Genomic DNA, 27885 nt, shown 5'->3' on the forward strand with positions numbered 1-27885 from the left:
AAACAGCTGGGAGCAGGTGACCTTTTTGGTACAAGCAGTTTTGATTGCAATGTTATCATACAATGGTGTCATCCTAAGAGTTTCTATCCCAGTGTTTTAAATATTGTGAAGGACAAAATGGATGGACTTAGCTGGGATGAAATTCCAGTTACATGGTTGGGAAGCCCCCATGATGGGCAGAGAATGTCGATGAATGGACATCCTGGCCGGAATGATTTGAGTTCCGTTTCCCAGTCAGGACATTATTATGGAATGACAGGGAGTCACAAAACCCCTCTGGTATATTTTCATTTTGGACAATGCTGCAAGGGGAATGTAATTGTGGAGAGCAGTCCTGGTAGGATCCTTTGGGACCGCTAGAGGGGAACTGTTGGTAGAAGGTTCCTGTGTCGAATGAAGGTTTGAACAATTGTGGTGGAATAGTGACTTTGAGCACTGCAATCCACTAGCATTTGATCAAGTAGTTTTCAGTGCAGAGATACATGAAAAGGGGAGATTCAATGGAATTTTGAACACCACGATAAACATACAGTCACTCGAAGAGTGGGGTGGAGTGTTTTGATATGCGTCATATAACCCAGTATGCTTGAAAACATGGCTGCTATGCTCCAGATGCAGCCGGTATGCAACTTCTAAAAACTGTGCCAGGGTAAACTGGCACAATTCAAACCTTGGTGACTACTCCAAAAAATTGAAATTTTGTCAACAGACACACTATAAAAAAGAATTATGAGAAAAAAAGGAATTAAGATCCCAGGATTAAATTAAATAAAATATCATGTAACCCTGCCTAAGTCATTCCAAGTTTAGCTTTTGCGATAAGATACACAGAAATTGTATGAAAATTCATCCATTTGTCCTGACCAAATGTAATTATTTTGTTCCAAAATCCTATATTGAAATTCTTATAAAGCTATACTTAAGAACACAATGTCCTTACTTTCTATGGTGCTTTTAGCAAATAATTGAATATATACTGTATATGTATGAACTCATACATGCGTATTTATATAGGTGTCTGTTCATTAATTTATTATTGCTACAAGAGGTTAGATGTCAAAAATGCCCAATGTTTAAAACCTTTCTGCCTACCAGCATCATTTTGTAACTTGACTATGGCAATCCACAAAACAGTCAATCATACAGTATATGAGTTGTGCTGTCATCTTACAGTTTCACCTTTCTGGGTTGACTGTGAGGAGTTCACACCTTCCTCCTGCATTCCCAAAAACTTACCAATATACCTAACTGGCAATCATAAAATGATCCTGCATAAGTATAGGTTTGTGCCTAAGCTGGTCCTGTGATGGACTGGCACCTTGTCCATGGCTGTTTTTTGCCTTGTTCCCACTACATAAGACATAAACTTTTCTTCTCCATCATTCTGCACCCCTGAATTGGATTATGCAGATGTGAGAATGTTGAGAATGTTATGTTATTATTTAAAGTAAAATGTTCAGAAGCACAGAAAAGACTCAGTTCCCTATTGCTATGATCTAAGCTGCTTTTTATAGTGTGTACTGTTTTTGCATTTATTTATTGTTTTGTATGTGTGTATCCTGCTTATATCTTTCAGACATATTTTTATGCCACTTATGACAGTGACACCTATAATTACTGTTGTGGACATCTATTGCATTATTTTTTACATCTTGCACTACAACATTAGCTGCTTTATGAAATTTTCTGTGATGGAGATCTCCTGCCTATATGTAATAAATAATCATTCGCTGCTATTGTATATTTATCATTATGCGTTGGCTGACTGGATGGTTATACATGACTGACACAAGGTTTATCCAATCTTCACTAATGGAAGGCTTTTCCTTATTTATGAATAAAGAAACTAAAAGTATCCAGAGGAATAGGTTGCCAACATTAATATAAAGTAGTAGCAAATATGACCACATCTCATAAATATCTAAGGTCATGCATGTGCAAACAAAAGCAATATGTACACACTATGGCAGAAACTGGCAGCTTCGTTAAAATCTATCCGGCGCCTTCCATACCTGTTTAAGTTCATTATTCTTAATTTGAATGAAATAACAATACAATGTAAATTTCCACACAAAGACAAATTATATGTATCTGTTCTTGCATTTTTCTTTCTTTCATTCTAATCAAAAAAGGAGGCAGCTTTTCTAACTATGCTCTGCACTTTTAACCCCCTTATCATATATATCTAGAAAACCCTTCATTAAACTGCCTGTATCAGTGAACATACAAAATTGTGTCACATAAGTAAGAAACCTCAGTACAAATATCATCCTAGTATTTCTTTCTCTACTTTACTATTATTACACAAATATATATATTTCATCCATCTCCTACTGTACCTGCTTTGGTACCTAGTAACTATGACGTTCATCTCTTTCAGGGTTTCGGCAATTTTCTAGTTTGTATTAGGGACACGTTAGTTCTTTCCTTTAGCACAGCCACTCATTATGGCACGGGCACTATAAATTTAGGAGGCCTTTGTTTAATTAGTGTTTGTTTCGACCTTTCGGTTTGAGGACTCTGTGTCCCATCTGTGTCAAACATGCCAGGCAGCTGCGAAACAACCGTGGTAGTATGACGTGCAGATACCTGCGTCGAGCTAACCTCACTGTTGAAATCACACCAAGTTATTAAGTAGACGATATTTCAATCAATGCACCATTCTCTCTGTAATTACCGGTTTAGTATATTTGTGACTGAGTGGTCTCGCAGCTAGTTGTTATTTTTCAAACAATTCTAGAGTTTTTTTTTTTCTCTTTCTCCCAAAGGCCAATCATTGAAAGATTTCTAAGAACCTTTAAAGATAATGAAAGTTTAAGAAATGTTTAATTTTAAAGACTAACATTTCTCATAAAATAGTATGTTTTTATAGTCTGATAAATGCTTCAACATACTGTATTGAAGATAGGGTCTGACTAAAGAATGGCTACTTTACAGAATATGGCGCCATCTCGTGATGAGAATTTAGAACTACCACCTGAATTAAAACTTCAACTGAAGTGCCTGCTCAAAATCAGCTGTTTTTTTTGTTGCTGTTTTTCCAAGACTTTTAAAACGTTCAAAGAAAAAAAAAATTATGCTTGATATATTTTTCGTGCTTTTGTATGTTAATCTAAGACTTATAAAACATTAAAAGAAAAAAGATGCTTGATGTACATTACATGCATGTGTCTGTTATCCATCCATTGTCAAACACATTGTCCCGTTCATGGTTGTTGAGTGCCGATCACAGCAGAAGCACTAAACACAAAACGGGGACGTGAATGGGGATACAATTCCGAGCCGCCAGTTAATCTTACATTGCTCTATCTAAAATAAAGAAAAAAAACGGAGTAGACAGTGTAAAGGGTACGGGAAGAACATGCGAAATCAACACGTTTTACCAGCGCCCTGATTCCAATCTGTGACTCTCGAGCTGCCAGCCATGGCAGTGCCGTAGTATTAAATATAGTGGGACTGCTCTTTACCGTCCATACCTTTTATTTAAATGTTTAAAAAAATGTAATAAAACACCCTGTGCATTCAAGTTAATAGAATTGTCTAGGCTAGGAATGTTGACCTGTTCGAGTGGACGCCTTTCGAATAATAAATTATGTTCTAAAATTTGCACCTATTATTTAGCAGTTCCAGTAATAAATTAACAAAAGATGTCTTGTCGCAAACCTAAGGGTTTTGAAACTAAATTTTCGTAGTATTCCTAATATTACCCTGACTTAATTTTACGATTCTATATACACTCTTGACAATTAGTTGCACTTTTTTTCAAAATTCATTAGGCTGATATTAGCCGTGATTGTAAATTTAATGTAAATGTTTAACATTACATTTCTTAATATCGAGAATTGTCGTTTATCTTAAAATGTCTTCATTAGACACAGTGAAAGAAGGAGGAAACCTTAATACAGGGGGGAACCTGTTATTAACGTGACACGAAAATGAATGCATTCTAGTCTTTAAAATGCCTCCATTATCTTGTTTATTTTAGATTTAAGCAGATATTTGCTTATTAAATATTATGCGTGTCAGGAATCATTTAAAAAGCTATTAGTTCGTGTATCTCCACCCAGTTGTTATCGGTTGATAATAAGACCTAATCTGTTTTAAATTGATTTGTCTAATACAATGCACTGTGTTTCTGCTATCTCTTGTCGGAAAGCGTTTGCAGATAAAGACTGCAGCGTTTTAATTACCCAGACGTGCGTGTTTCGCATCACGTGTCCAAACAGAATAAGCCACATCAGGTTCCTGGGCTGCACCTCTCTGTCACTACAGCTCTTGGCTGGATTATTTCTCTGAGATTTTCATTTTTAAACACTTGACTGCCGAGGTTGTACCACCGGCAGCGACTGCTCCCCGGGGGGCTTCACATCTTGTCTAGGGTCAAGTGACGCTGGAGTGATGGTCATGCTGGACGGACACAAACTCAGGATAGAGTTGAGCAGAGTGCTCAGTAGTGAAGGATTGCGATCTGTGACACCTTGTGGTATCGTGCCCTCTTCTGGGGATTACAAGTCATCGAATGTTACGATTAATTACACAAAGTCAGACACCGAATGATATATTAAATACACGGTCAGCATCTCACACGTACTCTTTGCTGTACGTACATGTAAACTTTTCACAAGTTGTGTTTTATTTGTTCTTGTTCCAGCTCGTTTAAAGGTGAGCGTTTCATTTGTCAGGCCCGATTTTTAAATTTTATTTATTTATATATTGTAATTTTACTATTGTCGGCAAATTTCATCGGGCGAGGATTTCATTTTGAGTACAAAACTTACAAAATGCCAGCCATATCAGTATATTAACTCCCTTTAAACTCGTAGAGCTCAGACCGCAAAGTTGAACAAAACGGTGTTAAAATAATCTTTTCAAAATAAATTATATACGTATATATTTGAAGTATGTTATCATATCCCTACATTTACTTAATACATGTTTTTTGTAAGTAAATATAAAATTATATATTAATCTAATTTTGATTCTGATTGAAGTATTATATAACGTGATTAGTCACTAATCATAAATATAATTAATTAAATTCGTATAATTATATTATAATGTATAATATTATTTATTTATTATAGAACATAAGGATATTTGCTTACTGCCTATCAGATTTAAACGTATGCATTTTACCGCACAAGCTTAACCCAAATAAAATACGCAAGAAAAAATATCGGTTAGGAGATCACTGCCAGTAAGCAGGTAGTTATTTATTTATTTGTTTGCTTGTTTGATTATTTCGAACAAAGGCTAAATTCGCTCATATCAACGTGTATATATGTGCCATGCAAAGTGTCCTTGATCGTGGTAGCTCAACACAGTAGGCTATGCTAAGATTTAGAGGGACTAGTATGGCACAGCGAAACAATTCCATCTCAAGTTTCCGACTGCAGCGAACGCAAGATGCGAGCCAATTCAGGACGGGATGCCAGAAAAGGAAGCCAATCGACCACAGATGTTAGGATTTTATTGCACAATATGTTAACTCCATTCGGAGCGTTCGTTGTTGTTAGTGGGCCTGTCTGAAATCGGAACAATACTATATTTTCCTGACAATTTCGTTTTGTTTGACGGTGACAGAATTTAAATATAAATACACAGCAGAACATTTGATTAAAGATTTGAATATGCTACTGCTTTCTCTAAAACAGATTGAGTAAACGAGATAGAGAAAGAGAGAGAGAGAGAAGGAAAATTGTAGGGAAAGACAGGCAACATAAGTGAAAATGGAATTTCATACATTCTATTTTGGACTCGGAAATAATGAAAAACGTTAGTGAAGACGCTTCGTGTGATATGTCACCTTTTATATCTAAGACTCTAGATTTGTAAATCGATGCCCTTAAGCAAAATGCATAATTCTGTTATCCTAGATGTTAAGGCATTTGCAGATATGTGGAATCTAGTGTCTCCGTTCAGTACGAACTCAATCAAATTTGTATCAACAGTCTTTTAAAAATAATTCAGCGTGTAAAAATTCAGTCACGATTTCACGCACAGCCAAAATCTGACATTAACCAAGACAAGAGGAACGACGGCTCACGCTACTGAGTTTCTGCATTAAATGTCCCTACGTTTATGCAAAACATACTGTATCTGATGTGCGTTCAGAGCAGCGCCATACAAATGGGCAACTGAACACCTGAAAAGCGCTTCAGCGTTCAATCAAAGCTCTTGATGGTAATGCGCATAAACATTGTTATCTGTCTCGAAATTGCTGATAACAAACCTCACACAATCCATTTCTACGAGGCTGATGAACACTGATAACGTCTATTCATTGCAATAATAACAAAGCCATTGAGTGATATTCTAAAGTGGAAATCTATTGAATGTTTCATTAGTGTGATTCCTCAAGTGTGCTTTACACAACTTCGACTTATCTTTGTAATGATGATACCGGGCATCAAACAAAGATTACAGCACTTGCATTAGATATCGGCCCTGACTACTTACGGTACATTAGAATTCTAGTTTCTAAAATGGAAAAAAAGGAGAGCACTGAGTGTCCGCTGCTCTCCTTTCCCTTTTCATCGAGACGTGTGGCTCACCTATGCTGCTCCAATGCTCATCAAACGGCGCACCAGCTAATCTATTCCACCCCTCCCCCTCGCTACATTGTAGATGATACGGCTTGTTTTCATAAACCCCATTTACAAGCCCCCACAAAGGCTGAAACCTTCCTGCGACTAAACCAATTGGCTAGCAAGTCCGTGTCGCGTGTTTTAAACCCCCTCTAGCTGCTACGCAGTGTTGGGATAAAGTAGTCATCGTTATTATTAGTAGTAGTATGATTATTGTTGTTGTTGTTATTGTTACACGTGCCACTATACACAACTCATTTCAATAAGTTGGTCACAAGAGGTGCCAATATGCAAGTTGCCCCCCAGGGCACCAAATAATAAGGGGTTCTATATGCCAGGCAAACACACTTTTCACTTATACAGGGGGCTTGACTAAATGGCTGCGCAAGCCTCTCTTTCTTACGTTGCACATTTGTAATGCACACAGGGAAATGCAGAGACAAAACAATTTATTTTAATGAGTAAACTAACCCAGTACTGTGATTTTTTTTTTCCCAAGATGGCAGGTAAATAATGGGGGTATTCATACGTCATCGACAAAGAGTAGTAGGCATGCCTCCTTGCATTATGTGATCTATCCATCCATCCATCCATCCATCCATTTTCCAACCCGCTGAATCCGAACACAGGGTCACAGGGGTCTGCTGGAGCCAATCCCAGCCAACACAGGGCACAAGGCAGGAATCAATCCCGGGCAGGGTGCCAACCCACCGCAGGACACACACAAACACACCAAGCACACACTAGGGCCAATTTAGAATCGCCAATCCACCTAACCTGCATGTCTTTGGACTGTGGGAGGAAACCGGAGTCCCCGGAGGAAACCCACGCAGACACGGGGAGAACATGCAAACTCCACGCAGGGAAGTGAACCCGGGTCTCCTAACTGCGAGGCAGCAGTGCTACCACTGTGCCACCATGCCACCCTATGTGATCCATCCATCCATCCATCCACTTTCCAACCTGCTGAATCCTAACACAGGGTCACGGGGGTCTGCCGGAGCCAATCCCAGCCAACACAGGGCACAAGGCAGGAACCAATCCCGGGCAGGGTGCCAACCCACCGCAGGACACACACAAACACACCCACACACCAAGCACACACTAGGGCCAGTTTAGAATCACCAATCCACCTAACCTGCATGTCTTTGGACTGTGGGAGGAAACTGGAGCCCCCGGAGGAAACCCACGCAGACATGGGGAGAACATGCAAACTCCACGCAGGGAAGTGAACCCGGGTCTCCTAACTGCGAGGCAGCAGTGCTACCACTGCGCCACCATGCCACCCTATGTGATCTATAATTTTAAAATTTTATGGCACTATTTTAAGAAGCTGTCCCATCAAACATTTTAGATCCTTTTCCTTGTTCTGGAAGAATATCTTCACTAAAATGTTGTTAATATAATGTACTTACCACTTATTAAAACTAATGCTTATGGGTGAGCTCATTTTTTTAGGTTGAAAGAGTAATTTGTTGCAGTATTAGTGATTTTTGTTATGCAGACTATATGCATTTATGTATAAATTGTGTTAAACTGTACACACTTTCAAGTATCTTTTAAAAAAGTATTATTTCTTCATTAATTTAGCCACAAAGCAGATTATATGATGGTGTACTTGTTTACCAGTTTGATCAGATTTCTGTTTTCAACCTTTGAGTAAAAAGTTGTAATTTACCTTCATGGTACACAGCACCAGAAGTTTAGAAAAAAAACAAGAAATTATCTCTTCAGGTTCCATGTAAATGAAGAAACCTATTCCAAATGCATTCACTTGCCAAATAGTCACTCCAACCACAATGTTACCTGTTAGGTGTAACTATTGCTGTAGTCTGTTCGAACAGTGTTAAAACAAATCCATCATTATTTTACAAAGACAAGACCATTTTGTTAGGGTTAATCTGATTAACATCATTGGGCATAAATACATTTTAAATTACCTGGTGCTGAAATAAATTTGCCATACTCTGTTTGTTACACCAATAGTTGTGTGCGCAGTAAGTTTAACAGATTATTAAAGACATAATATAGCCTTCAGGAGCTTCTACATTTTGAGGTTAAGATCTGTAAAGAGATCAGCCAACAAACTGATCTCATGCTATAGGGAGACAGAAAACCTTGGCTATCATCTCATAGTACAGTATGATTATTAAAGATAGGCAAGTGGATGCATCATTTGAGGGTATTGCTTACCTTCCTTTCAGTTTTATGCTTTATTGGCATAGCATGTGCTCTAATGGACCTTAGGCAATAGTCCTAAATTTTAAATAGACACAAATAATGTAATCTAATAATTCAATTTAAAGTGTAGGGGAGTGCAATTGCAGACTAGATGGGAGGCAAAGCTAGGGGGACTGATGCCTTAACCAGACACAATCTGGGCATAACACATAAGCACAATGGTATATTTCTGAATCTGGAAGTGAGACACCTATCCTGCAATTCTTAAACTTATGGACATGTTCATTTTGAGTTAAAGCAACTTAATGTTGTGCTGTAATGAGAATAAAACCCATGCACTACTCTTTGTTTATATAAATAAACAGTAAATTAAGCATCTTGGTAATTGGAAAATGAAAACAATTCCAGAGAATCATGTACATTTCGTTAAAACAATGAAATATGCTGGCTTTGTTCCAATGTAAATTAAAGGTGTTACGTGACATCCAGTGTCGGCTATGTCAAAAACGTTAATGTAATGCCTGCAAAAATGATAATTTCTTGTTAAAATAATTTAGAGTACTGTATTGTATAAACACAGCAAACCTAAGAGGTTATTTTTTGATTGAGTATTTTGCCATGTTACTCTTAATAAGATAATTAATGCACAGTTAATATAAAATTTAATACAGCCAAGGTAGGTTTTTGGTGGTATTACACTATTCTTTAACTTTATCTGCTTTGTAAGTGCAACTTAAAGTATAATTGTAGGAAGCTAAAATAATTTACACAAAAGGTATGTTTAAATCACAAATCCCATTCAAAACTCCCTGCTATCTTAAAAAGTTTTTGTTTCAAGACGACAGTTCTTTCCTTGTTGGAAGGCTAAAACTTTTTGTTTACATTTTATGATACACTGAATTAGTTACCGGAATTTTTGAACTAACAACATTCAAAACAGAACTGGAGAGAGTTGGAAGGCATAAAATATAAAACTCCTAATGTTTTATACTACTGGATGATGTTACTACTCGCTGAGTACTGTACAAGACAAATTACTTGGCATAAAACTTGAATTGTATTTTAGCTGGTTATACTGTATGTGCAGAGTATAAGTATACCCCCATTCATCTTCCTAAATCAAAGTCTATCCCAGCAAGCATTGACTGCAAGGGCAGTAAGGAATCAGAGTATAAATACCATTTATGTATTGTAATTATCAATCTTTTGGCCAAGAAGTATTTTTCTAAGTGTTTTGGTGCCTTCTAGCATGAGACTGTAGAACAGAGAGCAGCAGGAGCATTGTCCTCTTGTTTCCTTCTTTTGGTGGTCGAATGATGAAGTCCTAGATTGCCATGTGTGTCTTTATCGTCCTTAACTGGAAGAGGTGGAACGAAATACTGGGTGTAAGTGATGCTAAGCTGGCAGTTTACTTCTTATCTTTACACCATTTTAGGTCATTCATTGCATTTCAACTGATTAAATTTGAAGAAAAACTGGAAAAACTAAGGTGTTCTAAAACTTTTGACCAGTAGAGAGACGTTTACATTTTTAAATAAAGGTAAATATCAGAACTGAATCCTCTAACCCTACACCTCCAAAACCCCAAAAGAAGTGCCAAATCAATCACAATGGTTGAAATAAACACATAAAAACTATTAATAGATTACAAACTATAACAGTTCCTCCCACATGTTGAGCAGCTATTCTGAATTATATCTGCATGATTGTGAGTGCATGCATGAGCCATTTGATGAACTGGTGCCCTTGCTAAGTGTAATTTTTTGCCTTGCATTTGGTGCTGCCAAGGCTCTGCTTGACCAAGAACTGGATTAAGCAGGTTTATATACAATACCGCTTTACTGTTTCTGTCTGTTAGTAATGCTGCTATAGGTCTATTTTATACCCATACATTACATGTACATGTATTGCATACATTATTGTAAATGGATGTTAAAGAAGCCATACTTGAAGAGTGCAGAACAGCACACAACAAGTCCTGCCAGATATTAGGCCAAATGAATGGTGATACAGGGTACAACAAATGGTATGTTATCAATAATATCCAAGGCACAAGCAGGATATCGTTAGATGCACAATATACTAGTAAAGTTCAATCTTTAATTACATTTTAGAGATGATCAAGTGAAGCCATTACTTGGTAAGTCCTTTGAACTACAGGAGTATATTTAGTACAGTATAGGATAGCTCGAGTATAATAATGATTTTTCACCACAAAGAAAGTTTCTTTAATGGCTTCAGTATGATCTACTAATAGAGTTATGCACAATTATGCACTGATTTATGGCATACCTATTTAGGTCATTTTTATTTATGGCAGAGGGCCATAGGAAAATAATCCATAGAGCCTCAACTGCAATGACTGCCTTGTACCCAACATATGGTCAATTTGACATAAATGCAAATGGCTGGGTCCAAATAGAGCCGAAAGATGGCGCATAAATGTATTCACAAAAGTTTTGAGTTTTAAGTATATAATGTTAGAATGCAAGTTAATAGTTTTTCAGTTCTACTGAAAAATGTACCTTGTTGTTGGAACAGTGTAATTGACCATGATAGACAATAATTGCAAGCAAAAAAATGCCAGCAAGGTTGCAATGCTTTTCTCCTTCACAATTCAGAACATCAAGTGATCTACAGGAATATTTTGTGTTGGCTTTGTCAAAGGGAGGTAGTTCAGCAAATATATGTTTTATTTCTTTTACTCTTTCATTGTCACTTCTGCACTATCTCTTTGTGTGCTTTAGGAATTGTGTAAGCAGGTTGCTTGACTGTAACACACATAGTATTCTTACAGGTGAATATGTGTCTTCTTTTGACAGCAGCAACTCATCAGTGGCTGAAAACACTTTGAAAAATGCCACTGCAAAGTTATTCTCAGTAAACAGCATTATAAAAAATGAAAAATGTGACTGGATGATATATTGTTGCTTAAGCTGGACTGATGCAATTACTGAATGGGTCACATAGAATTTATATACAACTAAAGACCGTATCTGATTTTTCAGAAAAAATATAAAATTTATTTTCATAGCACACAATTAGTTTTCTTGCTTTATACTTCTGATTTTTTAAAAATGATCTCATACAATTTACCCCTCATGGAGCTGTGAGTGTCACAGTGGCATCCACAATGACCAATGCCAATATTTAGGATCTCACCCTTGATTGGCCAAACTGTGCAATATTTCACAAATGCTTCTGCACACTACTAAAAATGAACACTCCCCATTTGGTAGGCTTCTTCTGTTGACATGTCAGAAAAGAGCTCAGAAAAAGTGTTCAGTTAGGAACCTGAATGTCTTTCATGTTTTTAACTAAGCACTGGCAGGTGAAACTTCAATAAATGAGGACTAATTTGAAGAGATTATTGCCTTTACAAAAAAGCCAAACTCATTTGTAGCTTTCAAGCATGAATTCCAAATTTGCATCTCAAATGTAGCAACACAGAGAATCTGCTTAAAGCTTTTACTAGTAGTGTCAGGCTTTGGGCAGGAAATCCCTGTGGTGTGTTGAACAAAAAAGGCAGTTTTAATAACTATTATTGTAAAATCGTATGTGATCTTCTCTGCATAAACTACTTTTCAATTATTTTGTGCTATTGTATACATATGTAATGATTATGAAATCTGCACTTTAAAGGGACAGAATACATGTAGGCAAGTTGGTGCAGACCTACTGTGTATATGAGGTGCTCATTTTTGACCTTTGCGGTCACTAGTTCATACACATAGTAACGTTCAGGAGATCCCAGAATGATTGAGTGTGGGTCAGTGCGTAATTGTGCCCTGTAGTGGAGTGGCACCCCATCTGGTACTAATTCCTGCCCTGTGCCCAATGCTACCACGACATGTTCCAGCCATTTGCAGCCCTGCAATTGGATTAGGAAAAAAAACAACTTTTTTAGAAAAACGTTGATTTTTGTAATTCACTACAATTAAATACAATGCCTGAAAAATGTTTGCATTGTTATTGTTTAAAGTAGGCTGGTTTTATAATCTTAATTTTGCTTTTCACTAAGAAATGCTTAGCAAAGCATAACTATATTTTCAAACTTTTTCTATTTTATATTCTTTCCTTTAGTGTTCATAAGCAACATTAAGTCAATGCTCCTGTCTTAATCATTTTTTTAATTTTGACAGCTTAAAGTCATAGAGCATGTGGGTGGGGTATAAAATCAAAATAAATAAAAAGAAATGTTAAAAGTGAAAGACTTAAATCATTTTGCTATTAAGTTAAGTGTGTTCACATTTTCTAGATTGCCTGAAACATGCATTCAACACCAAGTTCTACAAAGAGGCTTTGGATACTAAACAACTCTGAAGTGGATTAAGATGATAAAATTGAAAGACTGTGACAGGCAAAAAGAGGCAAAAATGACAAAGAAATATATATACCTGCTGTATCCTTGGAATTGCTGGAGCTGTTTTAATTGTAATTTCAGTTGATCTAGTTTCAAGTTTGCTTTATTATAAATAACGGAATTAATGACTATGGAGTGCTTTCAGTAAATGTTACTGAATATTTCTTACAATAAGAAAAATTAGCATGTGGTTGTTTGCAGTTTCAGCCAAATTCCAACCAACTGACAAAAAAGGCTGATTTGGGCTCAGCAGGGTAAAGTGAGCTGGCTTTTCAGAGAGTGGATTTCATTCAGACTGCAAGCCTCTGACAACACCCCATTCCCCCACGCCCATCCCCCCGCTGTTTCATCTTAGATGTGCACTAAGATGTGATCTCTCTCTCAGCTGGTGATCTATTGCATATCCAGGAGTGTCAGTAGCCTTGCACACTACATCTGTCACTTACAGCTGCAAAATCCTATTCTAGCTGCTGTCTCAAACTGTTTGGCTTTGGGCCACAAGCAGAAACACTCTTCTGTGCAGTCAGTGTCACAGCAATTCTGAACAACAGTGAAACAGCTTAGTCTCACATGTGGGCTTTATGTTCCCTGTCCTGACAAACAAAGTCCAGCGATATATGGTCCGGTGCTTTCTTTCTCCACTTCAGGCAAAAATGACATGATGAGGAAAACCTTCAAAAAAGTTTCAGCTTGATAGGTTAAAAAATATATTGTGGAAAATTGAATGCTTAATTGGCCTTAGTGGGTATGTGGTATGTCCATATATGTGTTCTCAGCACCCTGTCCAGGGTATTGTACCTGCCTTGCATTCATTGCTTAATGGGATAGGCTCTATCCCCCCACGACCCTGCTCAGGATTATAGTATGGTATCACATATCATTATTTTAGTATGCTCAACATAGAGATCTTAGGTTAAAGGGTAAGATAAAGATAAAGGACAAAAGTTTGGTTTCATATCTTTTGTAAATGGTGAACCACAAGATTTCTGATAAAATTGACCATAATTATGTTAACGGGAGCTCAGAGCAAAATATTTTATTGTACTTTATTGTATGAATAGTCACAGTCCAGTAATACAACTAAAATTCATATTCATGCCATAGTATCATCTGTTTTGAGAAACCCTTTTGATGTGTGGAGATATCAAAATCAAGGAAAATGATATTACAATTCAATGTAACTTCTTAAAGAAGGATTTGGTGATAGATGTAGGAATTCTATGAAAAAGAAACAGGAGCTTTGGAAGGGTATTCATTTTGACAATATTAATTATCCCAGCTAAATTAAGATGGATCTTATGAAATTCTCCTAAAGTTTAAGATAAGTGGTATAGATGATTGTAACTCTGAGATACAAAGAACCATAGCCAATGGTTTGATGGAAATTACAAAAAGCACTGGTGATAATGGACATCCTTGTCTGGTTACTTGTCCTTATTTAAAATAATCCAGGTTCAGATTATTAATATGGGCCAAGTTCCTGGTGTTATGATTTGGAGTTACAAACATTATGAAAATAGGTGTGAGGTCTCCAGAATGCTCCATAAAAGGCAGGCCAAGACATTCACTGACCAGACTTTCACTGACCACCCCAATCCAACTTACTTAAACTGGTAACTGTTGGTTCCTGGCCTGGCAGGCCTCAAACAAGGATAGCTGGTAAAATAAGTAGAAATGCTCCAAATTTAAGCAAAAAAGAAATTCCTACAAAAGGAGGATAACCATAAACCCATGGCTTATGTATGTAAGAGCAAACAAGAATCTTTATTTATTTAATAAAATAGAAAAATATAACAAGAATGCATTAAAAAAGAAAAAGGGGTTTCCTAAAAGCCCATCACAAACAAATATTTCTCATAATGCAAAATCCAAAAACAGAGAAGGAAAAAAAGGAAATCCTTACAATAAGACTCCTTACTTCAGACTAGAATGCATAGCTAGTAAGAAGACCCCGCAGTTGTGATATCAGGTAACCCCTGGCTTCACCCAAAAAATATAGGGAATGAAGAAACACTTAAGTGAACAGAATACAAATAACAAATGATAAGCGAAACTAGCAGAAATAACATTAATATATAACAAATAATATCTCAAAATAACAAAACCAGCATAAAATGCACTAATACAAATTGAAACTAATACACAACTTTTGGACTAGTATACAATAACTTAATGTGGATATATTAGGGGCAAAGTGAAATTTGTGCAGTGTGGTAGACAGATATCTCCATTCAATTTTAGGATAGAAATTCAATGGTTTTTATTGAATCTAAAGATGTAAAGTAAATGTCTGTTTTTAATAGATTCATCATGGTCATGTGATATTTTGAAGGCAAGCACTTTCTTGATTCATAATATCATTATTTAATAATGAAATTGGTCTGTATGATGTACATTGTAGCAAGTCTTTATTTTTCTTTTGTCCATTTACTGTAATGTTTTTGATAGAATTTTATTTTATCTATCCTCTATAAACACTGCTGACAATAAAGGTGAGAACATTTTATAAACTTCTACTGGATGGCCATTCGTGATTGCAGCTTTGCCATTCTGCAATAAGTTTATGGCATTTTGAATTTCAAACAGTTTCAGAGGTTTATCAAGGTCTTCTTCACAGAGATTATTGTGTTGTGGTATTTTCATTTTATCAAAATATGTCTTGCCTTGAGGCTCATCTTCTTTATACTTTAAGGCATATAAGTTCTTACAGTATTCTTTAAATATGTTAATTAATCACTTTTGCTCCTTCATTTGGTAATATAGTTTATTCTTGATCAGTTCTGGAGATCAACCAATTCTGATGCCTTTCTAGTGTACTTTTATGTTTTATTTACTTTTATGCGAGACACATTAAATAATTGGACCTTTTAAAACTGCCTTCAGTGTTTCCCAGAGGTTTCCCTGTATGTATTGCTTCTTAAATTAAAGAACACAGTCTTAGTAATAAAGGTTTGTATAGGTTTATAGGGTAATTATTGTCACATATGACCAGAATACAGAATTTGCACGGCCAATCAATATTCAACATGTGTGTCTTAAAGTTTTGGAATGAGTCCAGATGTTCTTCAGCCTTGATGTGTATTAGGAGCTTTTTCTTCTGAGACCCTCACTTTTAATTTCTATCACTTTTAATTCCTGTAATACTAGTAAGACACTGGTAGAAAGTGTGGAGATTCAAGGTCATCAGGAGCAATTGAAAAGCAAAGCTGTCTGTCATCTGCATAGCTGTGTAAGTTGACCTGTATTTAAAAATAATTTTTCCTATTGGGATCATATAAATTGAGAGTACTAGCAGACTCAGAAAAAATGTTCTACTTGTTACATAAGACTGAAATCAGTTTTAGGCATTACCAGAAAGTCCCCACTCAGTCACTAAGGTGAGTAACTAGAATCTTGCAATATATGTATGTGTATGTCCTGGGGGATGTACACTTTTCTATGCCATAAAAAACCTATATCTGTGGCAAAGATGACTTTAACAACTTAATCATCAGAGTCACTACTCCCAGGGGAAAGGTTGCATCGATTTGAGGTGAAAGCCAGAGAAGCCTGCAGTTGCCATTAAACTGCTTATCCATATTACTAACCGAGAATGGTAAACCAGATGGCATGGACGCAGGTCTCTCACTAAACCGGAAGGCACAGACGCAGGTACACGGCGATGGAGCCAGGAGACATAGTGCGCAGGCACCGAACACACAGACACGAGTCCAGATGAAGGAGTACGGAAGCGCACACAGACACGAGACCAGATGGAGGAGTACGGAAGCGTACACGCCCACACTACACGGCATAGTCAGACCCGACATAGTACGGAAGTTGCATGTGCCTACAACGCACGTTTTAAACACCGCAGACACAAAAACGAAAGAGCTCAACTACCTAACACACGGTCTAAAACACCGCAGCCACAAAAACGAAACAGCTTAACTAACTAACACACGGCCCCAGAGAACAGCCACAGAACAAACAAACACAGCAGGATTCGGCGCCCCGCCCAAAGTCAAACCGGAGAGAGTACGGATGCTGCACACGTCCACACTACACAGCATAGTGAAACCCGAGATGGTACGGAAGGCGCAGGCGTCACCGCCATATTGTGAGTGGCACTACTACGGAGTAAAGTTAGGAATAATGTGCTGCTTGGGATTGTACAAACCGCTGAACGCTTTACACCAAATCCAAACACAATACAGCTCAATGATACACACACGAGCCCACCTGGATAAGATCAATGAGCGCAGGTTGGCGAGCGAAGCGAGCAGGGGGCAAAGCCCCCTAGTTATACAGATACAGTATATAGCTGCTTATCATACAGCTATATACTACCAACCAGGTTCCTGTTCGGTACTGGACTTACAGAGTCTTTTCTCTCAAATGGTACATCATTAAGTAGCAGCTTTAAAGAAATGCATACATACAGTATCCTTTAACAATTATTCAGTTTGGGTTGCCCTAGTTGTCCTAATACCTAAATATAAAAGAATCTATAGATTCCTTGTGGATTAGTGGATAATATGCATACACCACGGATCTATTGCATATCCTAATAGAATCCCTTACTTGGCAAGAATAGACAACTTACAGTGATTTCATTTGCACTTTGATTACTACACGATCCCACTATGTGGCCATTCTTAGGACAGTGCAGAAGTGGTGCCACTACCTAGAAGAGGTATGAAGTATTCACTGAGAACTTTATTATGACCTCGGTTTTTAATTGCCCAATAATCTCCTGTAAACTGACCCCTTTGAAACTTTTTCAGCAGCTGTTTACTTTATGCATGTTTTATTGAAAGAATTGAGGAAATGTGATGCACTATGTGAGGCGCCGATACAGCTAATAACATCATGAGTGTAACCACCCTTGCAAGGTGTGGCAAAACCACAATTTACTAGTTCTTTTTGTCTTGAAGCAAGAAAAAATTCATGGCAAGAGACTGGGCTGATTTCAGATGAGGGAACTTCATTAATTATTTACTAGGGTGTTCCATCTAAGTTGGGGACAACTGTTTCCAGCATTTGTCCCAGACTGTTTGGTCCATATACTTATAACAGCCCTTTTGCTGGTCACCTTGGGAGTTATAAAAGTATAAAGAAAATCTTAGAAGTTTTTCATTGGCCAACACCCCAAAAATGCATTGAAACACATGCACAAGTGTTTTGCCTGCTTGCAATACAAGAATATACCTGGTCTGACTGCTGGACTACATCAATCAACTGCAGTAAAGTCCCAAAGAAAGATAGTAGAAGTTCATCTCTTGGAGTGTTGGGGATTGTTCTGTGAGCCAGGGGTTGGCAAATATTGAGTTTTGGTTTGGATAAGTTTGTATCAAACATGGAGGTGTCAAAAAAAACCAATTACTACTCTAGCTCAGACTAACCTAACTGAACGAGTGAATTAGACATTGAAAACAGTGATCACCTTTCACGTGGGGACCATTATCATAACTGGGACTGAATACCTGCTCTTGGTTGACATGTATTAGGGCAACTTGAGTGGCTTATTACAGTACATATTCTGACCGTGATAGTTAGTTAGTTAGAACTCAGTCTGATAAGAAACTCAAGTGTAAGGTAAACTATTATCCTGGGGACCAGGCTTGGGTAAGAACTTCCCTTTAACAAGGTATAATGACAACTCAGCATTAAACTGGCACCAAAATGATTCTTCAGTCTGTCAGTTATTGCATTCCTTTGGATATTTGATCAGAAAACATGCTAGATACTACAGTATATATGTGCCTAACATCAAGCTCTATTTCAGAACTATAAGGGGCCCAGTGGTGAGGTGATAGAGGATCTTTCCTCATCTAGAAGAGTACATCCAACTTATGCTGTGTTAATTTGCTGTGGAATGTAAGCCTATTACCTGCCATTAGAACTGAATCATTTACTGTACATCATTGTGGTGTACTGATAAATCCAGTTGACAACTGCCTGGATTTATTATTTTAATTTAACATTGAAACAAACACTTTATATATAAAATTTCTGTAAAATTTGCATTCACCATTTTGATTGCTATTGCTTATTTTAATTAGTTGTCTATGTAGTTTGGGTATATACAATACATTCAGAAAGCCTTCAGCCTCCTTCACTTTTTCACATTTTATTATTTAAAGGCCTTATGCTGAAATTCTTTTAACACAGTTTTCCCTTATCAAGAAACACTACATACCCCAGGATATCAAAGCAAAAACAGGATATTGGAAAATTTAGCAAATGTATTAAAAATAAAACACTGAAATATCACATTGACACAAGTGCAGTAATCCCTCCTCCATCGCGGGGGTTGCGTTCCAGAGCCACCCGCGAAATAAGAAAATCCACGAAGTAGAAACCATATGTTTATATGGTTATTTTTATATTGTCATGCTTGGGTCACAGATTTGCGCAGAAACACAGGAGGTTATAGAGAGACAGGAACGTTATTCAAACACTGCAAACAAACATTTGTCTCTTTTTCAAAAGTTTAAACTGTGCTCCATGACAAGACAGAGATGACAGTTCAGTCTCACAATTAAAAGAATGCAAACATATCTTCCTCTTCAAAGGAGTGCGTGTCAGGAGCAGTGACTGTCACAGAGATAGAGAGAAAAGCAAACAAATCAATAGGGCTGTTTGGCTTAAGTATGCGAAGCACCGCGGCACAAAGCTGTTGAAGGCGGCAGCTCACACCCCCTCCGTCAGGAGCAGACAAAGAGAGAGAGAGAGAGAGATAGAGAGAGACAGAGTTTGTTTTTCAAGCACAAATCAATACGTGCCCTCCGAGCTTTTAAGTATGCGAAGCACCGTGCAGCATTTCGTTTCAGGAAGCAGCTGCACAAAAGATAGCAACGTGAAGATAATCTTTCAGCATTTTTAGACGAGCATCCGTATCGTCTAGGTGTGCGAACAGCCCCCCTGCTCAATCCCCCTACGTCAGGATCAGAGAAAGTCAGCGCAAGAGAAAGAGAAAAGTAAGCTGGGTAGCTTCTCAGCCATCTGCCAATAGCGTCCCTTGTATGAAATCAACTGGGCAAACCAACTGAGGAAGCATGTACCAGAAATTAAAAGACCCATTGTCCGCAGAAACCCGCGAAGCAGCGAAAAATCCACGATATATATTTAAATATGCTTACATATAAAATCCGCGATGGAGTGAAGCCGCGAAAGGCGAAGTGCGATATAGCAAGGGATTACTGTATTCAGAATGTTTGGTATTGGCTCAGGCACATCTCATTCATTGTACACCTTGTATGGAGTCCACCTCTGGTCAATTCAATTGATTGGACTTGATTAGGAAAGGCACACACCTGTCTATAGTATGAGAGCAAAAGCAAGTCTTTTAGTCGAAGGAATTGCCTGCTGAGCTTAGAAACAGAATTGTGTTTATCACATATCTGGAAAAAATTCTGCAGCATTGAAGGTTCAAAAGAGCAAAATGGTCTCTAAAATTCTGAAATGAATGATGTTTTGAACAACTATAACTCTTCATAGTGCTGGTTATCAAAATAGGTAATCAGAGGAGAAAGGCCTTGGTAAGATAGGTGACCAAAAACCCAATGATCATGCTGGCTAAGCTCCAGAGAATCAATGTGGTGATTTTAAAAATTTTCAGAAACATAATCATCACTGCAACACTCCACTGATCTTGGGCCTCATAAACATGGCGTACAGACAATAGTGGAAATGTGCGTACCCACAAAAAATCCAGATGCATAAATCTGTGCTTACGCCAAGTTCCACACTCTTCCCCTTTACAAGTCCAAAAGAATGTGTCTACTGCCTCACCCCGACTCCTCCCAGAATTTCACATATTTTAATATAGAAATCAATATAAATTTCATCTTCCGTTCAGTGTTTGGTTAAAAGCAATGGAAAAGTCATGTGAAAAAAGAAGAATTTCAGCAAATGCGAAGTGGAGGCAAGGAAAAACATACTATTTGTCGGCTTACACTGAGGCATAAGCAAAAAGAGCTTGGTGGAGACACTCGAAAGTTCAAGTTCAGAAAGTCGCACAGTGCCTGAAAGAAAAAAGAAGTGGTCAGATATCACAGTCGATGTGAAAAGGTGAGCTGCAACCCATTGTCTGTTTATCCTGTTTTAGACAATATTACAAAAGCTGACCCCCGTGCTGATGACGCAACTCCATGCAGTGATAGTGCTGCTGTGTCTAGCACTTCTTCGGGTGCTGGCTGTGCACACACCACCGCCTTGGAAGTTGATGGGCAACCATCTGGCTGTGTGCTGACAGACGCTGTTCGGGAATTGCAAAATGCAATAGTGGATGCTATAAGAGATGTAGCCAATTAACTAAGGAATATAAGGGCTGTACTATATGATATTGACCACAAATTAAATGAATTGGTTAAAAAATAAATGCTGCATCTGATCACCTGTTTTTACATTACACTAATTACATTCAAACAAAGTTGTAATATTGTTTGTCTTGGCTGATCATTTGGTGGATCAGAGTCAGGTTCATCACAGCACATCTATTCAGGTACATGCTTGCACACTGAGACACACTTTCTGTGCACTATAGAGCAGCACATTAATAGAGTGGAAATGCTTTCTATTTACATAAGCAAATTCATTCTCTGAAGGTGCCTTTACTGTATAGTATAGCAACAGCACTGAGAACCACAACAGACTGATTCTCTGCTCTTTACTTTGAGGTGACTTGCTGTCCTTAATAGATGTGAATCTAAAAAAGAAAAGCAGACCACAGAAATGGTAGCATTGCTTTGACACTGGGTGCCGCCAGTTTGCAAAACCGAGTAGAAACGTGTGTACGCAAGGGGGAACACTGCAGTGAAAATATGCGTGGCTTAATGCCAAGTTTAGTTTTTATACATCTCGAAGTGAGCATGGAAACGGGTGTACATAACATTTTTGTGCATATGCACTGTTTATACATGAGGCCTCTGGTCTTTATGGTACAGAGTCCAGAAGGAAGTCTCTCCTCAGTAAAAGACAAATGAAAGATGGTTGGAGTTTGCAAATGGGCACGTATAGGACAATGATAAGCATTCTCTGGTGTGATGGAACCAAGATTGAACTGTTTGGCCTCAATTCTAAGCATATCTGGAGAAAACCAGGCACTGCTCATCATCTGTGCAGTATTATTCTACAGGTAACAAATGATGGAGGCAACAGCATTTGTTTTATTATTTTTCAGCAGCAGCAATAGTGAGACTAGTCAGAGTGGAAGGAAAGCTGAATGGAGAAAAGTACAGGGATATCCTTAATGAAAACCTGCTCCTGAGTGCACAGGGCCAAAGGTTCACCTTCCAACAGTACAATAACACTAACCACAAAGCAAAGATAACACAGAATGTTCCAGCCAGAGCCTGGACATGAACCCAATTGAACATCTGCGGAAAGACCCAAAATAAGTTCACTGATGGTCTCCATCCAACCTTAAAGAAAATTTCTAAATTCAGGAGTATGAAGCGCGTTGCATTATACCTAAAAATACTCCAACCTGTAATAACTGTCAAAGGTGCTTCAACTAAGTATTGAGTAAAGTGTCAGAATATTTGTGTGAGTATGGCATTTCATTTTTTTGTATTTTTAATTAATTTGCAAAAATTTCTAAAAGCCTGTTTTTGCTTCATCATTATGAATTATTGGATGTGGTCTGATGAAGGAAAAATTAATTTAAAATATTTTAAGACATGGCTGCAACATAAAATGTGATCAAAGTGAAGAGTTCTGAATATATTCTAAACATGTTTTTGTCTTTAAAATGTTATGCATTGTGTAATAACAACACCATTTATTTCTATATCACTTTTTCAGGTAACAGTTTAGATTAGGTACTGCAAAAATAAATCTATTACTCATTTACTCTTCTGTAACAAGACCTTAACAAAGGCTACTTTTGGTCTGCCTAACATTTATTAAAAACCAACAGTTTAGTCATTCACCTCTGTACAGTATGGCATATTGACCAGATGGTAAAATTACTTGTTAATATGAAGGAATCACATGTCTTATACTAAATATGTAATATGAAGAGAATTGATGTCTCAATTAGGCCACCTCAGACTACTCCAAAGTGAAGTTTGTTAGTAGGTCACATTGCAAAGATGAATTAACACTTCTGATTCTTTGTGTTATGAAGGCTCAGAAAAGTACATATTAAGGTCTTATTACATAATCGTAAATGAGTAGTAGAGCCATATTAGCAATACCTAAACAAAAGTGTTACCTTTTTTCTTACATAGGATGTAGCTCAAATTGCTTTACAAAATGTCAAAAAAATATTTCCAAGAAAAGAAAAATGAAATCAGTTAAGAATGATAATGAATAAGTAACAAAAGACAAATCAATGCTTAGAGAAAAAAAAAACACCCCAGGATAAGCTGAAAAAAACCCAACAAAATAATACATTTTTCACCTTATGTCTGTCTAGTCTCCAAACCTTTGCAGATAAATAAATTTATATTTATCTAAGGGTTGGATGTGTAAATCTGTTGATGACCCAGAAAGACTTCAGTTCCATTGCCTATTTAAACCTCTCACATCTTGCAATTTTGTTGGAGTTTTTTTTTCAGTCACCTGTTTGCTGCCACTATGTGTTTGGGGCAAGTTGAATATTTGCAACATTTATGAGTGTTCTGATAATTTACAAGGTTGTATTTTGTGGTCTATTCAGTATTCTGACATTTGTAATAATGTGAAGAGTGCTTTACAAACAATAGTTATTGATGATGTGGCCAATCAGCATTACTGAGAGAGAAATAGAGTTTCAAGTAAATGACATTTTTGTCTTAGTTTACCCAACTATCCATTCATCTGTTCATCCATGAATCCAAGCATCTACACATATGTTGATATAGGAGCAGACTATGAGGCAGTGTTTGGTGTACAGTTTTATATATTCATATATTTTTTATAGTGATAAAGCATATTTAAAAAGTCTTTAATATATTCTAAAGGAAATTTACATTGGAACTGTTAATAGAGAAATTAAAATTGTTTGTTTTGCTTATTGCATGACTGGCTAGAACAAATCGCAAGAGGAATCAGAGATCCACTAACTTGATATCTTATCTACCTTAACACTTTATGCGCAAGCCATGACCATGACAGAAAATTCATTAGTAGAAGGTTCAAGAATATAGGTTGTGCATGATCAGGATTGGCTGAAAGGCAAGAGGCATGAACATGGTAAGGGAGTTAGCACTTCATCTGTGATATTCCATTGCTGTAGGTGGTACAGTAATGAAGCACAATACCAGCATAAATATAAGGTGCACCAGCACATTAGAATCTCCACCTATTCATCCATCATGTTCACTTAGAGACCACACCAGACCAAAGACCAACCAACACAGAAGTAATATACAAGATTTGACAGAGCCTTCTGATATCTAGACTCACTGGGTGCCTTGATTTTTAGCAAGATGAACTGGCATCCATCCAGGTTTGCTTTGCTTTTGCTCTAGGCACATTCAAAACTGAAATCTTTAAATTAGTAAATAAAAGTTTGAATCAGCTCCTCTGCTTGCTTTGTACTGTATTTTACTACCCAGGAATTACAGGGTTAAATGAAAAGTGAAGTAATCCATGCAGTCTGATTCACTTTGACGGTGACCACAAGTGGAGCTGTGAAAGGCAGGTAAATTCATATACAAATATCTTAATCTTAGGATATTCAAGTTTACATAGAAAAGGGTTCTAAAGTGAAGTGGGAGCCATAGCACAAAAAGTAAGTGTTGCAAAACAGGAATTAGCTCTGCTGTAATACTGCTCAAATGGTGTTTAATCTGATCACATTTTTAGAAGTACAAATTTATTACAATACAAGATTTTGGAGGCATGTGAAACACATTGTAAAAAGATAATATACAGTGGTGTGAAAAACTATTTGCCCCCTTCCTGATTTCTTATTCTTTTGCATGTTTGTCACACAAAATGTTTCTGATCATCAAACACATTTAACCATTAGTCAAATATAACACAAGTAAACACAAAATGCAGTTTTTAAATGATGGTGTTTATTATTTAGGGAGAAAAAAAATCCAAACCTACATGGCCCTGTGTGAAAGAGTAATTGCCCCCTCGTTAAAAAATAACCTAACTGTGGTGTATCACACCTGAGTTCAATTTCCGTAGCCACCCCCAGGCCTGATTACTGCCACACCTGTTTCAATCAAGAAATCACTTAAATAGGAGCTGCCTGACACAGAGAAGTAGACCAAAAGCACCTCAAAAGCTAGACATCATGCCAAGATCCAAAGAAATTCAGGAACAAATGAGAACAGAAGTAATTGAGATCTATCAGTCTGGTAAAGGTTATAAAGCCATTTCTAAAGCTTTGGGACTCCAGCGAACCACAGTGAGACACATTATCCACAAATGGCAAAAACATGGAACAGTGGTGAACCTTCCCAGGAGTGGCCGGCCGACCAAAATTACCCCAAGAGCGCAGAGACAACTCATCCGAGAGGTCACAAAAGACCCCAGGACAACGTCTAAAGAACTGCAGGCCTCACTTGCCTCAATTAAGGTCAGTGTTCACGACTCCATCATAAGAAAGAGACTGGGCAAAAATGGCCTGCATGGCAGATTTCCAAGACGCAAACCACTGTTAAGCAAAAAGAACATTAGGGCTCGTCTCAATTTTGCTAAGAAACATCTCAATGATTGCCAAGACTTTTGGGAAAATACCTTGTGGACTGATGAGTCAAAAGTTGAACTTTTTGGAAGGCAAATGTCCCGTTACATCTGGCGTAAAAGGAACACAGCATTTCAGAAAAAGAACATCATACCAACAGTAAAATATGGTGGTGGTAGTGTGATGGTCTGGGGTTGTTTTGCTGCTTCAGGACCTGGAAGGCTTGCTGTGATAGATGGAACCATGAATTCTACTGTCTACCAAAAAATCCTGAAGGAGAATGTCCGGCCATCTGTTCGTCAACTCAAGCTGAAGCGATCTTGGGTGCTGCAACAGGACAATGACCCAAAACACACCAGCAAATCCACCTCTGAATGGCTGAAGAAAAACAAAATGAAGACTTTGGAGTGGCCTAGTCAAAGTCCTGACCTGAATCCAATTGAGATGCTATGGCATGACCTTAAAAAGGCGGTTCATGCTAGAAAACCCTCAAATAAAGCTGAATTACAACAATTTTGCAAAGATGAGTGGGCCAAAATTCCTCCAGAGCGCTGTAAAAGACTCATTGCAAGTTATCGCAAACGCTTGATTGCAGTTATTGCTGCTAAGGGTGGCCCAACCAGTTATTAGGTTCAGGGGGCAATTACTTTTTCACACAGGGCCATGTAGGTTTGGATTTTTTTTTCTCCCTAAATAATAAAAACCACCATTTACAAACTGCATTTTGTGTTTACTTGTGTTATATTTGACTAATGGTTAAATGTGTTTGATGATCAGAAACATTTTGTGTGACAAACATGCAAAAAAATAAGAAATCAGGAAGGGGGCAAATAGTTTTTCACACCACTGTATTATGATAATTGCTCATATTATATTGTTTATTTTTCTTATAACACCATGTAAGCGCAATTCCTGAATTTTCAAAACAAGGCATGACCCTAAAGGTTTCATTGTCCATCAGTGTGTAACTGTTTGTCATCTTAAATCTCTCTCACAAGTTAAGAAACAAATTGCAAAAAGAACACTGCCATTCCCCCACACCCATTTATTTCAGACATTACATACTTTATCACAGAATGAATGATCAGCAAAAGCAAAACCACAACTTAAAAGAGTAAAATAAAAAAACAACTCACCCACAGGCATATTGTAGATTTCTCCTAATCATGGTGTGGAAAACAGATTAATTAGCTTTCCCTCTCTTTATCTTTAACATGCTTACATTTCTCAAATCTATCCCTAATAAACAGTGATGGATATTATCTGATTTTATTGTTTGTGCGTGAGCTTGTTGTTCAGTTTGCTCAATGACAGATTCAAGCTTGAAAATGAAAAGTAAAAATGCTTTGAAAATGTTCCAAAACAGTACAATTATTCTGAGCTTCGAATGTTTCAGTTTCTGTTGGTTACATGTTAGTAGTCAGAAACAGTTTGACTCTAACATTCATTTTTGAAATTGAATTGTAGTCAGAAAATGATCGTTAATTAATCCAGCATCATTATACTATTTATCTCTGATATCTTATCAAAATTATCTGAATCAAACTAAATAGAGAGATGAAATAATATGTGTATTGCTGCAAGCAATAATCAAACGATTGTACATCAAACAACAGCTTTGAAATTTCAGTATAATACTCTCTTTTTTGTACCTGGGAGATGTACTAGATTAGGGAAAATGTAATTTCCTTGAATTGAAAGACTGTCTTTTTGTACTTACATTTGTCATAAAATACTTCAGCTTGGATGAGAAAATACATTATGCGCTGTCAACATTGATTTAACTTAATTTTGACAATAAGAATTAAAAAAAAACAGTCAAGCGAAAAATGAACATTCACATTTAATTTCCAGTGTTCAACTGAAGACTATTGCACATCAGTCATTTTTTTTGCTGTTTTAACAAAGAAGGGAAATATAAATGTTTTGTATTGGTGTATATTCAGCAATGTATAAATGCATGCTCTCACACATGTGCACATAGGAGGCAGTTAAGGGGCTTAATCGAACATACTGGACTGAATCTTTTCTCCTCTCCTCTCCTCTCCCTATGGAACCACAAAACCAGCTTAATCTGTTGTCCAGTTCCTCCATAGACTATTTCTGGTCACATCCAGATCCTGATGTCACTTCCTGCAACA

Source organism: Erpetoichthys calabaricus, chromosome 12, assembly GCF_900747795.2.
Source record: "Erpetoichthys calabaricus chromosome 12, fErpCal1.3, whole genome shotgun sequence".
Lineage (NCBI taxonomy): Eukaryota > Metazoa > Chordata > Cladistia > Polypteriformes > Polypteridae > Erpetoichthys > Erpetoichthys calabaricus.